The 13,907-nt window shown below is 39.1% G+C and overlaps 1 long non-coding RNA gene across 1 annotated transcript in view; it reads right to left on the minus strand.

Annotated features, from left to right (window-relative positions):
• Window positions 1–7,549, minus strand: part of LOC123581192 — a 34,240-nt gene extending 26,691 nt beyond the window's left edge. Inside the window, exon 1 of the long non-coding RNA XR_006703657.1 lies at window positions 7,495–7,549. This is a non-coding gene — a long non-coding RNA (uncharacterized LOC123581192). The remainder of the gene's footprint in view (window positions 1–7,494) is intronic.
• Between the last annotated feature and the right edge of the window lie 6,358 nt (window positions 7,550–13,907).

Here is a 13,907-nt window from a genome sequence, read left to right on the forward strand (position 1 = left end):
AGATTCGGACGCTTAACTGACTGACCCACCCAGGCGCCCCAATGATACAGAGATATCATTAACACAGAGATACATAGCCACTTTGAAAGACAATATGATAGGAATCCTGGGCATAATTCTGAAAAATGAAAAGTAAATGAGCTGAAGTTAGAGATATCACAGTAACTTGGGCCTCAGAAGGTTCAACACCGGGATACTAATGAGTGAAAATAGGTGTTGGGGTGGCCCAGTAATAAACTCTTGTCTACAAAAGTACTAAACCGGTTGGGAAATGAGAAGAAAAGAATCACCCAATGTTGATGAACTGTGAAGAATTTGGCTTATATTTTTAAGAAAAGGAGCTCCAAATATTGATTCTCAGAATTCAATGGTCAAATGACTATCACTGAGGCAGTATGGGGCACTACACCAGGCAGAAATTCTTTCTAAAACACTCCCTTTGCTCAGCATGAAAGAGCATTGCAAAATTCTTGTTTTATGGCTAAGCCTGCTCTCAAAGAACAACAAAATATGCGTTCTAGTTTCCTGGTCCAAAATTCACCAACCGATGCCTTCCTCCAACCCTGGGATGCTTAAATTTGGGGACGGAGGAAGCACAGGAGTTTCATCCTAGCAGAACTTCCTCCCCCTGGAGGAAAACATCAGTCTTGGGGAAGAAGTGTGCCCACCGAACATTTATTTACAATCCTTTTGTTCCATTTTTCCTTCAGACTTAGCCACTAAAAAAAGGGCCAGGCAGCAGGGTAGCCATCCCCCTCGTGTGGGAAAATCCAAATCCATCGGGGCGTCTGGGCACTTGGCATTCATTGTATGTGAATCCCTAGAGGCATCCCATCCCCTAGCTCAGGAATAGTAGTTGAGGCATTGCATCTTCTTAAATACTCAGAAATTTGCTCCATCACAGCTGCTCTTATCTCTCATGAGTAGATTTCTCATTCCTGTTTCACAGTGACTACCTCTACTATGAAATTACTTCAGCTCTGAAACTTGCCCTGAAGGAAGGTTCGCATGTGGTCTTTATACTTTTTTTTTTTTCAACTGGAAAACTCACTCTCATTAGATTCCTTGACAGGAGCTGCTTGGGATGCTGCAGAAACTTGAATCCAGCTGGATCCCTTTCCCCTATCATGCACACTTCAAGAAGCCTCTGAATTTTCCAGGACATGAATACCATTCTTTCTTTCTTTCCATTGTTTCTGCAGTAATTGGAAGTGCGGCTGGTGTATTCTTTACCTATTATTTACCTGAAGATTCATTTTTCCGGGGGCTAGACGAGGGATAATGGGGAGTGACTACTAATGAGTGTGGGCTTTTTTTTTGAGAGAGGTTGATAAACTCTGGATTAGCGGTGATGATGATGGCTGCCACTGCCACTGAGATCAAGATGACCAGTGGGGACTCACGATTTCCACAAGAATACCTGGACCAGGGAGCCAGTGCTGGATGTGTCCTGCACCATCAGAGGCCACACTAGAATTCTGCCCCCACCGAGCCCCTTCGCCAAGTAGCCACCATCACCAACCCGGCCACGACCTACAACTATCCAGTGCCCCTCTGAGATGATGGGAACATGACCCATGTGCCCGGCCACCATTATATTTATAATGTATATGTGCATGCATAGTATATATGTAATATTTAATGTAATATATATAAAGGATAATGAGAGCCAGTTTTTTTTCACTTTTGGAAAAGGGAGTTACAAGTATGGAAAGGGGAAAGACTAACACGCTTCTGTGGTGTGGTATTGGAATTAGTATCAACTCATATAACTATTACTGTCTACTACTAAACAGATAAATAGAGGCATACATAGGTATATCTGTTTATATAGAGAGGTGTGTGTGTGTGTGTGTGTGTGTCCATGTGTATATTTTCTAGCCCTGTCTACTGGGCGGGCCTAGAGGAAATGACACCCCAGTAGCAATGAGTACATTATTCCCTAGACTTTAGTTTCTAAATGCCATTCTCTACTGTAAAGAAATCAGGACTCATTGAAGTAAATACTAATGCCAAGCCTGGGGCAGAGAAAATCCAACATGAGTCTGGGACATTTTCACCATAAATTAAAAGAATGCTCAATAAATCTTGGAGCTGAGTCAACAAGGTTATAAATGTTCCCACCGGCCAAAATTAGGGCCACTTGAGCATAATAATAATAATAATACAATAACAATGAATTGTAACTGAATAAAATAGGAATCCATGAATCTATGTGAATATACATACACACACACATACATACACACATACATACATGAATCAATAATAGAGGAGATAAGAAATCTCTATCAATGCCAGCTAATAAAATATGGAAGAAATGATAGAGTTAGGAATCAATAGTGTTTGCTAAATTTAATGGCTAAAGTTTGATGAGGAATAGGGTATTTACATAGTCTCAAAGTGCCCATCCACAAATTACAGCTTCATTATAAATAGAAACATAATTAAATTACAGTGGAGATTCTTGGCAGGCACTGCCTAACCCCATGACCAAAGTTCATGTTACTCATGTTGGAGCAAGTAGTCAATATGTGCCTCATTAAGTGAAAAGAGCACATCACCATATCTATGATATTCTTGCAAAAAATATATAGAACTCATATTGCATCATGAGGAAACACCAGAAACACTCAAGGTGCAGCACATTCTACGAGTTTATTATTTGTAGTATTATTAGTATTAGTATTATCTTGTCTCTTAAAAATGTCAAGGTCAACAAAACAGAAAGGCTGAGAATCTTCTTCAGATTAATAGAGCCAACCAGACATAATAAGTAAACATAACATGTTATCTAGATTAGATGCTGTACTAAGGGGACAAAACTATAAGATACCTTACAGGGACAACTAGAAAAAGTTAAATACGTGGATTAGATAACGTGTTGCAACAATGTTCAAGTTCTTGATTTTTAGAGGTATTTAGGAGTAAAGATATAATACCCCCAAATGATTCAGGAAAATTTTTTTCATATGTATCTGGTTACAAATATTTACGCAGACACAGGTAGATGTGTGTGTGTGTGTGTGTGTGTGTGTGCACGTGCACACAGGTGAAGAGAGAGAACCCGATAAAGCTAAGGAGGCAAAACTGAACAGTTGTTACATCTGGGTTAAAAGTATCAGGGAATTTATAGTACGCATCTTGAAAATATTCCGTGAATTTGAAATCATCTCAAAATAAAAATTTACAAACAAAAGTATAATAATTTGCAGAAAAAGAAATTAAATACACCAAAAGATGAACGGTAGTTTGTGCAGGTACTAGGAGTATAGGTGTTTTTTACTTGCTTTCTTTTCTCTTATTTTACCCACATTCTTTATTAAAAGTATGTTGCAAATCACCAGCTGAAAAAGTCGTGGGCACCGGAGCACATTCAGACCCTTCTAAGGTCTGCATCAACATACTTTTAGCTTGACCCTTAAATAGAATATGGCACTGCCAGACATCTTAAAGTTTTTCTCTCATTTATTATTATTTATCATTTTCATTTTTCTCCTCTATTGATTTAGGTCTTTTTATTGCAGTATTTCAGAAACAGCCTTTGGCAGAAGCATTTTTGCTAACGTACATGAAGCAATGAATTACAGCTTTCTTTTTATGGGGGAACAAAATCCGTAATTTAGTTTAGGGATTGACAACAAAGGACAGAAGATGTCAACAGTAACACTGATGTCAGAGGCAAACAGTGCTTGAACCGAGGCTATCTGTTCCTCTGTGTCAATTCACGCCTGGCTATCCGCTCTTTCCCCACTAAATAAAACAAGCCTATTCCTGTGCTGTCAGATGTGCGAGGTAAATACACAGCTCTCCTCCTTAGCCCCACCTGGAAAAGTCAGCGTATGTGCCCAACTCCAAGCATCAGTGTTAAACAGATACAAGTACTTGTGCTTACCTGTTCCGATCTTCTCAGGGAAAGGTATTCTATAAATGTGCATTATCATCGTTAGATACCAACTCTCCCTCCTATGTTTTGATCACTGACATCTAAATGGTTTCTAATTGGAATTTGCTTAAAATACCACTAGCTGAATTTCTACTAGAACATATTTTCAAACTGGCAAATATTGGCAAAGCTTTTAGAGACATTTAGGGAATGTCCACAAAATACAGAAAACGTTATTTCTTTCGTAGCCATTTGACAATGCAATGATTTTACTAAAAATTTGATGGCATTGGGCACCTGGGTGGTGTGGTCTGTTAAACGTCTGACTCTTGATCATGATCTCATATTCATGAGTTCGAGCCTCGAGTTGGGATTCGCTTGGGATTCTGTCTCTCCTCTCTGTCCCTCCTACTTGTCATATCTCTCTCTCTCTCTCTCCCTTCTCTCAAAATAAATAAATAATCTTAAAATTTTTTTTTAATTTAAAAATTTGGTGGCATTGGACTGAAACTCCTAACTTATCCAGGGCAACAATTGCTTTAAAAAAATCAAGAATTATTTTTAACTCAATAAGTCTGTAACTGCCTTTTTTTTGATCAAAGAAACAAGAAGTAATACAAAATAGCTAGTCTTAATTTCAGAATTAATTCCTTTAGGCAAAAAGTGATTGTGGTTACAGAAGAGAAAAGCTAATCCTAAGGGAGAAAATGACATTTCCAGTTATTATGAATAAAGTGATTTGTTTTGGTTCTGGTCTCCACCAATGACACAACATTTTGTTTCCCTGTGGAGCTAGAAATTTATTTCATTTTATTAACAGAGGTCTATTTCCTGTGGTGGTTGTGATGGTGGTAGTGGTTGTTGTTTTTAAGATAATTGACAATTACTGGATTAATGTTACTATGAAATGTGAACATTTACTATGTTAATGCGACCCAATCTTCTTTCAAACCCCAAAGTTGTCAGGGAGTGGAACTCTTGCCATAGAATCAGGTATTTGGAAGAAAATATCAGGGTGTGTGTGTGTGTGTGTGTGTGTGTGTATAGCAAAGACACAAGAGAGATATTGGAAATGACTTTCTTCATCATAGGGAATTTTAGCAACTATCCGGCTAATAATGTCTTTGCTCGCTAGACACTGTTGTGACCACTCTCCCCATTTTAAAAGTAAGCTATGGGTACATATCAAGCATTAGAAGACCCAGAAATTAGTGATACTGATGTGAATAAATGAAGGAAAAACGTCACTCATCACAGGTGACAGAACCAACAGTCCACTTTTTAGAATTCTGGCAATATTCTTTTCCTCTCTCAAGGTCTCTTCAGTGTCCTCTCAGTTTCAGGTAAAGGACTGTGATGATCACATCACAAAAACAAAATATCTTCAAATGGCACTGAGATGTCTTGGCTGCCAGGCCAGAGGAAAGATGAGGCAGTTGTGGCCGGTGGTTAATGCCACGATACTCATCTGCCAAATAGCCCATGACAAGAATTATTCTGTGGGAGTAACAGTAGTGTATGAACTTTAAGTCTTTACATACAGCTATCTCAGATTTGGCCATCCATCTTCTTGACACAGTAGAAATATACTACATTGCCATTTTACCATATAGTACCTGTTATAAACAATTAAAAAAAAGATGGTTATCCAGCATTGTGTGCCAGTCCTGTACCTGTCACGAGACATACGTTGTCTCATTGTGATGGGAAAACAATGGTCCCACAAAGATGTCTATGCCATAATTCATAGAATCTTTGAACATGTTACCTTACGTGGCAAAAGGTATTTTGCAGATATGGTTCAATTAAGGGCCTGGAGGGGCCCGTGGGTGGCTCAGTCAGTTAAGTGACTGACTTCGGCTCAGGTCATGATCTCACGGTTTGTGAGTTCAAGCCCCACGTCGGGCTCTGTGCTGACAGCTCAGAGCCTGGAACCTGCTTCGGATTCTGTGTCTCCCTTCTCTTTCTGCCTCTCCCCTGCTTGTGCTCTGTCTCTTTCTCTCCCCAAAATAAATAAACATAAAAAAATTGTTTTAAAGTTTAAGGGCCTGGAGAAGGAAAGATTATCCTGGGTTGTCTGTGTGGGTCCATTCTAATCCTGCATCCTTACAAGTGAGGAATCTTTTCTAGGTGAAGAGATGGAAACAGGCGGAGGACTCTACTTGCCCTTCTTGGCTTTGAAGGTAAGAGAGAGAAAGCCATGAGTCAAGGAATGGGGGTGGTCTTTAGAAACTTGAAAAAGCAAGGAAATAGACCTACAGAGAGGAATGCCGCCCTGCCAACATCTTGATTTCAGCCCAGTGAGTTTCATGTCAGAATAGTCACCTTTAGAACGATAAGATAATAAATTTATCTTGTTTAAATCACCAAATTTGTTTTGTCACAGCATCATTAGGAAACCAATATACTCATGAAATTTCCACAAATTCATTTCAAGTGTGTAGCATTTTCTCCATTTCACAGATATCAAAAATATTTCTGCTCAAAATGATGAAAACAGTAGTTGAAAGAAAAGCTTTAATCACTGAGTTATTTAGGATAGTCAGTGTCAATATAAAAAGGTATTCTAGGGATTAATTGGATTTTTTTTTAAGAATGAAGAAAAAGGGGTGCCTGGGTGGCTCAGCTGGATAAGCATCCAACTCTTGGTTTCAGCTCAGGTCATGATGTGGTTTTGTGAGTTCAACCCCGCATGGGGCTCTGCGATGCCAGTGCAGAGCCCGCTTGGAATTCTCTCTCTCTCCCTCTCTCTCTGCCCCTCCCCTGCTCACACTGTCTCTGTCTCTCTCAGAATAAATAAATAAACTTTAAAAAAAAAAGCATGAAGGAAAGGATTGATATAAACAAAAACACAGATAACAACCAGTGTTGGTGACAATGTAGAGAAGTTGGAACCCTCATACCTCACTGGTGAGAACCTAAAAAGATGCAGTGAAATTCTTCAGGGATCCCACAAGACTTAATTCTGCATTGAGTGACCACACAGCTCAGCAATTCCACTTCTAGATAATATCCAAGAGAACTGAAGACATATGACCACAACTTGTACACAAGTATTCATTGTGGAGTTATTCATAATAGCAAAAAAAAATGCAAACAACCCAAATGTTCATCAACTGATGAATGGTTAAACAAAATGTGATATATCCATATAATGGAACATTATTCAGCCATATAAAGAAATAAACTAATGATTGGTGCCACGACATGGATGACCTTGAATACATTATGCTAAGTTGAAAAAGTCAAAGACAAAAGGCCACATATTATATGATTCCATGTATATACCATGTCCAGAATTGGTAAATCCATGGAGATAGAGTATCAGCTCTAGTTACCTGGGATTGGGGTGAGGGGTAATCGAGAATGACCACCGATTGGTATGCGCTTTCTTTGGAGATGTTGAAAACATTCCGCAATTAAACAGTAGTGATGATGGCACAACATCGTGGATATACTAAAACACTAAAAGGATATAAATGTTACAGTATGTGAATTTTATCTCAAGGAATAAAAGACCGAAGGGAATGTCTTTAGACAACCAAGCATGAAAAGCTGAATCCAGGGAGCTCAAAATTTTATAAGCAATTTTCATCACTGATACTTACCAGGTAGTTGGAACAAGTTGCAGTCATCATGTGCAGATTTGATATTATCTCCCTAAGAATATAATAAAGGCCGCTCTGAGTTACATTTGGATCATTACAATGTCAATTAAAAAGTTTTAAAAATATACTTATCATTTCTAAATAACAGGATATAATTACAAGGAGATTAGACACAAATTGATTTAAGCTAAATTTATAAATGCAAATGCATTCACATTTAAGGTTAATAGTTTGTCCTTCTCTGAAACTGTCTTGCTTGACTTGAATATTCTATTGATTTGCTGTCTCAGGGTTTAGTAGAGCACTATAAAAGGGTTTTAGTCTCTAAAACATTGCTGTTTATCCTAGAAAATCTGCGTGCACTATATCACATGAAATTTTAATTGAGGCATGTTTTATAATAAACGATGTAGCCTGGCATTGTTCTATTTGCTTACATAACAATATCTCAATTGACTATACTCATTCATTGTTAATTAGCTTCTTACCAAAGGGTATTGGCAGAGTTTCCATAATATTCTTAGCAAATAATATAAGGGATATAAAGAAACTTAAGAGACTCTGAAGGCTCTTATTCCCAGAACTATTACTTCAGTATTTAAGCATAAAATCAATCTATTTTTGGATGCTGGGTTCTCCCTTTAAAAACAAGGGGAAGCCTGCTAATATACTAAGTGCACATGCATCATTAAAAAGAGGGAAACCCACAAGAATAATACATAGTGCAGGCCGGTAGCTATATATAAATACTCAAGCTTTCTAGAGTATATGTTTGAGAAAAAGTCTTTTTTGCCTTCCGTAGAATATCTATTATTTTGTTTTTGAAAAAAAATTTAATGTTTATTTCTGAGAGAGAGAGACAGAGCTTGAGCAGGGGAGGGGCAGGTAGAAAGGGAGGTAGAATCTGAAGCAAGCTCCAGGCTCTGGGCTGTCGGCACAGAGCCCGAACTCCCAAACTGCAAGGTCGGGACCTGAGCCTAAGTCCAACGTGTAACCGACTGAGCCACCCAGGTGCCCCTCGTAGAGTTTCTTTTAAAATGTATCTATCGGAGCTGTGTGAGGACTTTAATCCTTAGCAATCCCCCTTCTTGTCTTTAATAATTGCAAAATTACCTGCAAATTTCGTTCGACAAAACATAGAGGCTGGCTATTTTTATTTTAATTTTGAGGTTACTGGTAACAGTCCACCAGTTTTCTCTTGTGTCATAGTTCTCAGAACACAAATTCCAGGTTTTTCATTTGGTACCTGCATGTCTTCCTGGAGCTGTAATGGATGCCGCTGGTTCCAGGTGTGAAGCAATAGGAAAAATACACCAATGCTTGGAACTCTACTTCTTTGGGGAGTGCTGCACCTGACCTTAGCAATTTAAGAGACTGCCTGAGTTCAACTTTGAAAGACAATTAGATGTAGGTGTGGTCTGTGAAGAGCCTTCCTAGAAGAGAGAAAGTAGAAAAGGCTTGAGTGGTGGAGACCATCTGGGTGTATGGTGTTTAGGGTGGCTCTTCTCCTTGTGCTGCTGCAAAGCTATAGATGTCCCTTCCCCTCCCTGCTCTGTGGCCCAGAATTGCCTTTGGGTTACATTAGGGATTGTCTCATCCAGGCTCCTAGCCCTCCATTTTCTAGTTGGAGTCTCCCAGTGGGAGGCGTGGCAGGCATGGAGAACAGAGGACAATAAGGTCAGATTACTTAGTCCCCTTTCCCCACCTCCCTCCCATAGGCTGTGACTCTGAACCTGGAACGGATATACTGAAGAGGTTTTATAGGGATACACCTGTGCCCACCTGCACTGCTCTAACTTCCTACTGAAGTCAATGTTTGAGCCTAAGTCGTTTTCATTGATAAAACAGAGTTTTAATATCAATTTGTCAGTAGAATTGAAGTGACGTAACAAGATATGTAAAACCTATTACTTCTATTTTATAGCCAGATGTGAGTAAGTTTGTGGTTTTTACTATATCAATTGTTGTTTCCAAAAAAGAACTATTTGATGATGGTACCAACATTTTCATTTTTTTTTTACCATAACTTTTCCAGAATAAGTGCTAATTCTATGTTTTCAACTCTATTCGTATGTGGGGGCGCCTGGGTGCCTCAATCAGTTAAGTGTGTGACCTCAGCTCAGGTCATGATCTCGCGGTTCATGGGTTAAGAGCCGTGCATAATGCTGTCTGCTGTCTGCACAGAGCCTGTTTCAGATCCTCTGTCCCCCCCACCCCCGCTCATATGCACACACTCTCTCAAAACAAATGAACATTAAAAAATTAAACTCTATTATTATTCATTGTAATACAGCTAAGCAGTAGAGACTAAAAGAGCAAAAGTATTTCCATCATACTACTCCCCTCTCTAGGGTAAACACCTGAATGTTTGGCATTTATCTTTCTGTTCTTTTTTCCTTTGGTGTGCGCACACACACACACAGGTTTTAGAATGTTTGTAAATAGCATCACACTCTACACGTATTTGTGAATAACTTTTAGGCTTTGCAATTCCTACTGGAACTTTCCCTCATATATACAAAAAAGAATATTATTTTTACCCGTGCATAATAGTTCATATCGGCATGTATCCTAATTTATCTAAACCTTCTTTGGTGGATGTTCAGGGTTTTTTTTTTTTTTTAATTTATTTGTGCTGTTATAAACGATGCTCCAATGAATATATATTTGTTCACAGTAAGGTCATTTCTGTCAAATACTCTCTGAACAGGAGGTTTGCTGGATCAGTGGGATACATATTTTAGATGTAATAGATACTGAAGCTTTATATCAGCATATGGATACTGAAAGAGCGAACCTACCCCGGCCGACTCCATCCTGTTCTGTGTTCTCCATCTTGAGTGACTATGTCCCCGACTTGGCCCCCTTTCCGGGGGAAAACCGCAGAAACCTCAGACCACGCCTCCTCCCCTTGAGTAACCTCCCGCTCACCCGCTTACCCGTTCAAACTTCCCGATCAAAACACGCCCAGCAGCCTGCCTAACGGGACTCCGACCCTTCCCCAGCAAATCGGCTGAGGCTACAACCCTTCCCCAGCCAATCGGCTAAGGCCACAGCCATTACCTCACCAACTGCCCCTAGACCCCTATAAAACCTTTGTGTTTTTGAAACTCGCTGGCTCTCTCCGGCATCTCACTGCTGCGTGGGTGCAGGTAGGGGATTGAGCTCGAGCTACTAGCTGAAATAAAGGGTCTTTGCTTTTGCATCGGACTTGGCTCCCTGGTGGTCTTTGGGGATCGCGAATTCTGGGCGTAACAGATACCACAATTCATGATACATAACAGTGCTATTTTGTTCCATCTGGCCAATAGTAGATGCTGACACTCAACTCTTTCTTTATAAATTGACAAGGAAAAGCATTTTATTATTATTTCCTTATGTATTACTTTGATCACAAATGAAGTCAGGGGTGCCTGGATGGCTCAGTCAGATAAGCGTCCAACTTTGGCTCAGGTCATGATCCCCGAGTTCGTGGGTTTGAACCCCACGGTGGGCTCTGTGCTGACAGCTCAGAGCCTGGAGCTTGCAGCCTGCTTTGGATTCTGTGCATCTCTCTCTTAGTCCCTCCCCCACTCGAACTCTGTCTCTCTCTCTCTCTCTCTCGCTTTTAATTTTTTTAATGTTGAGAGAGAGCATGAGCTGGGAAGGGGCAAAGAGAGAGGGAGACACAGAATTCAAAGCAGGCTCCATGCTTGATGTGGGGCTCGAGCCCATGAACCGTGAGATCATGACCTAAGCCAAAGTTGGGCACTTAACCAACTGAGCCACCCAAATGTCCCTCTCTCTCTCTCAAAAATAAATAAACATTAAAAAAAAAAGATTTAAAAAACAAATGAGGTCAAGCAGCTTGTCTTATATTTATTAATCCATTTTTCCTTCTGCAAATTTTCTGTTTAGATTGTCCATTTTTCTATTGAACTGTCATTTTCTTCTTTATTTTAGAAACTCCTTAGATGATTGCTATTGATTTTATTATATAGAGAAAATGAATACTATTTTGTCCATGTCCGTCTATTGCTTCTTTTTACCTTAAATGTGGCAGTTTCCATGATACAGATGTTTTAAAATTTCATGTAATCAAATTTGTAAAACTTCTTAAATTTTTGATTTTCAGTCTTTATGACATGTTTGAAAGATCTTCAATTTCAGTTTACTGCATTAGTCAGCTCAGGCCACCATAGCAAAATACCTCATGTGGTTAACAACAGAAATTTCCTTCCTCACAGTTTCTGGAGGCTGTAAGTCTGAGATCTGGGTGCCACCATGCTCAATTTCTGGTGAGAGCTCTCTTCCTGGCTTTCAGAAGACTACCTTCTCACCCTATCCTTACATAGTCTTTCCTCAATGCCTGTGCATGAAGAGAGATCTCTCTCTCTTCCACTCCTTATAAGGCTAACAATGCTGGTGTATTAGAACCTCACCCTTATGACCTCATTTAATCTTAATTACCTTCTAAATGCCCTGGGCTTCAATATACAAATCTGTGGGGGACACAATCCAGTCCATAGCAATTACAAAAAGGCATTCTTCTGGTTCTTTTAAACAGGTATTTAATTCTTCTGGAATTTTATTTTTACATCTACACAGAATTAGTTTTCTGAGACATGGATCTAACTTATTTTTCCATGTGATATAACTTTCCCAATATTATGTATTGAATCCCATTCTTTTCTCACTAATATGAAATATCAGTATTATAAAATGATTCAATGGATGCATGAATTATCTTGACTTTCTTCTATTCCATTAATTAATAAGTTTCAGCACCAGAGTCACATTTTTTTAACTTCTGGAGCATTACTGTGTGCTTTGACATTTGTTAATCATCTTATGGGTATTAAAATTTTCTGGCCGTTTTTTTTTTTTTTTTTTATCCAAATTGTCTTGGAAATCAACTTTAGAATTTGTAAGATTTCACTTATGAAATGAAAATGTGTACTGGAAATTCGAGCCGCCTTTTATGTATTTTTGAGTAAGTTAATAGAGTTTTCTTCTTAGGAGTCTTACACACTTCAGCCAGGACTGCAATGAACCACAACAAATGTGGTCAGGAAATCTACCCACCTCTAGCCAGTTTTCCTCTCATTGGCCTCAGTGTAGCCATCTATGATACTGTCTCACATAGAGTCAACACGGCTACCAGAAGCTTGAAGATTCTGTTACAAACAAGCAGCCATTCTGAAAAGGAAGTATCTCTGTTCCAATAGTTCCTGAAATGATCTGTCATGATTTCCTTTTCAGAGATCTCCTTTGCCTTGTGTGAGTAACATGCCCAGCTCCGAACTAATCTCAGTCACAGTGAGGTAGATTGCCTTGACTGATCAAGTCCAGGCCTGGACCTACCACCAAATGAGTTGGGTTATCCCTACCTGCCCTATAGAGACTAGAAGTGGTGAGGTGGTTCTCAAAGTAAAATCCAGATGCTATTACCAGAATAAGGAAAAACTGATGCCAGTGGTCAAAAACAATACATGCTCATCACCCCATGGTACCTTCTCATTTATGTCTTTCCCATTTCTTTATAACTTACATCTTCATTTTCCTTTAATCGTTTGGCCCTTTAAGTCACATCTTTATCATTCCAGTATGTAACTTTTTAAATGGTCATATACCAATATTAACTTGACTGCCCAGAATCTGAAGCCCCACCAAATAGAGATTCTTTCGATGTGTGAGTCTTCCTGTATTCAAAAAAAAAAAAAAAAAAAAAAAGCAAATAGTTGTTCTTCCTGTACTCTGGCAACCGGGGGCAGGCAAGTGATCCACGTTCAACTAATTATATGTTTTTGCCTGGGACATTGAATAGAAACAGGAAATAGGTATACATTACAGTTCATTGTGTCAGTTGATGGTGGAGTCTGGTGTCCAGTGGCAGCTGGGACGATGATAGCCCCGGTTTCTGTTTGCCAGATTAGCGTCTGTGTGCTAAATACATGAGTTCTGTGGTATGACAGCAAGGGTGCCTCTGGCCCTAAAACTCCCTTTGATTTCTGCCTGTTTCCTCATCCCTGACCTCCAGTCTTCCTATTAGTCACCTAAGATCCTTTGAATCAATCCATTCTGCCTAACTTACACAGAATGAAATATTGATGCTTCAAACAAAGACCCTGACTGATAAAAATGTAAATTATTGTACATATTCTTGTATAGTTTTATCACTCATAGAATTAATTGAAATTGTGAAAGAGAATAGATGAATCATAATGAAACATCTTGACACAAAATGTGTTCAACTGAAGAAGATCATGGCTTTAGAAGAAGACCACCCAAGCAAAAAGTGCAAGAGGTCAGGGTAAATGTGATGAAAAAAAAAAAATAGAAGGAATTGAAATGTAAGTCGGCAAAAAGTGAAATAGAAAGGAAAACAAAACCGACACATAAATGTATAACAAGTTGTAGGGAACTACCATGGA

The sequence above is a fragment of the Leopardus geoffroyi genome, chromosome A3 (assembly GCF_018350155.1).
Source record: "Leopardus geoffroyi isolate Oge1 chromosome A3, O.geoffroyi_Oge1_pat1.0, whole genome shotgun sequence".
In the NCBI taxonomy this organism is placed as follows: domain Eukaryota; kingdom Metazoa; phylum Chordata; class Mammalia; order Carnivora; family Felidae; genus Leopardus; species Leopardus geoffroyi.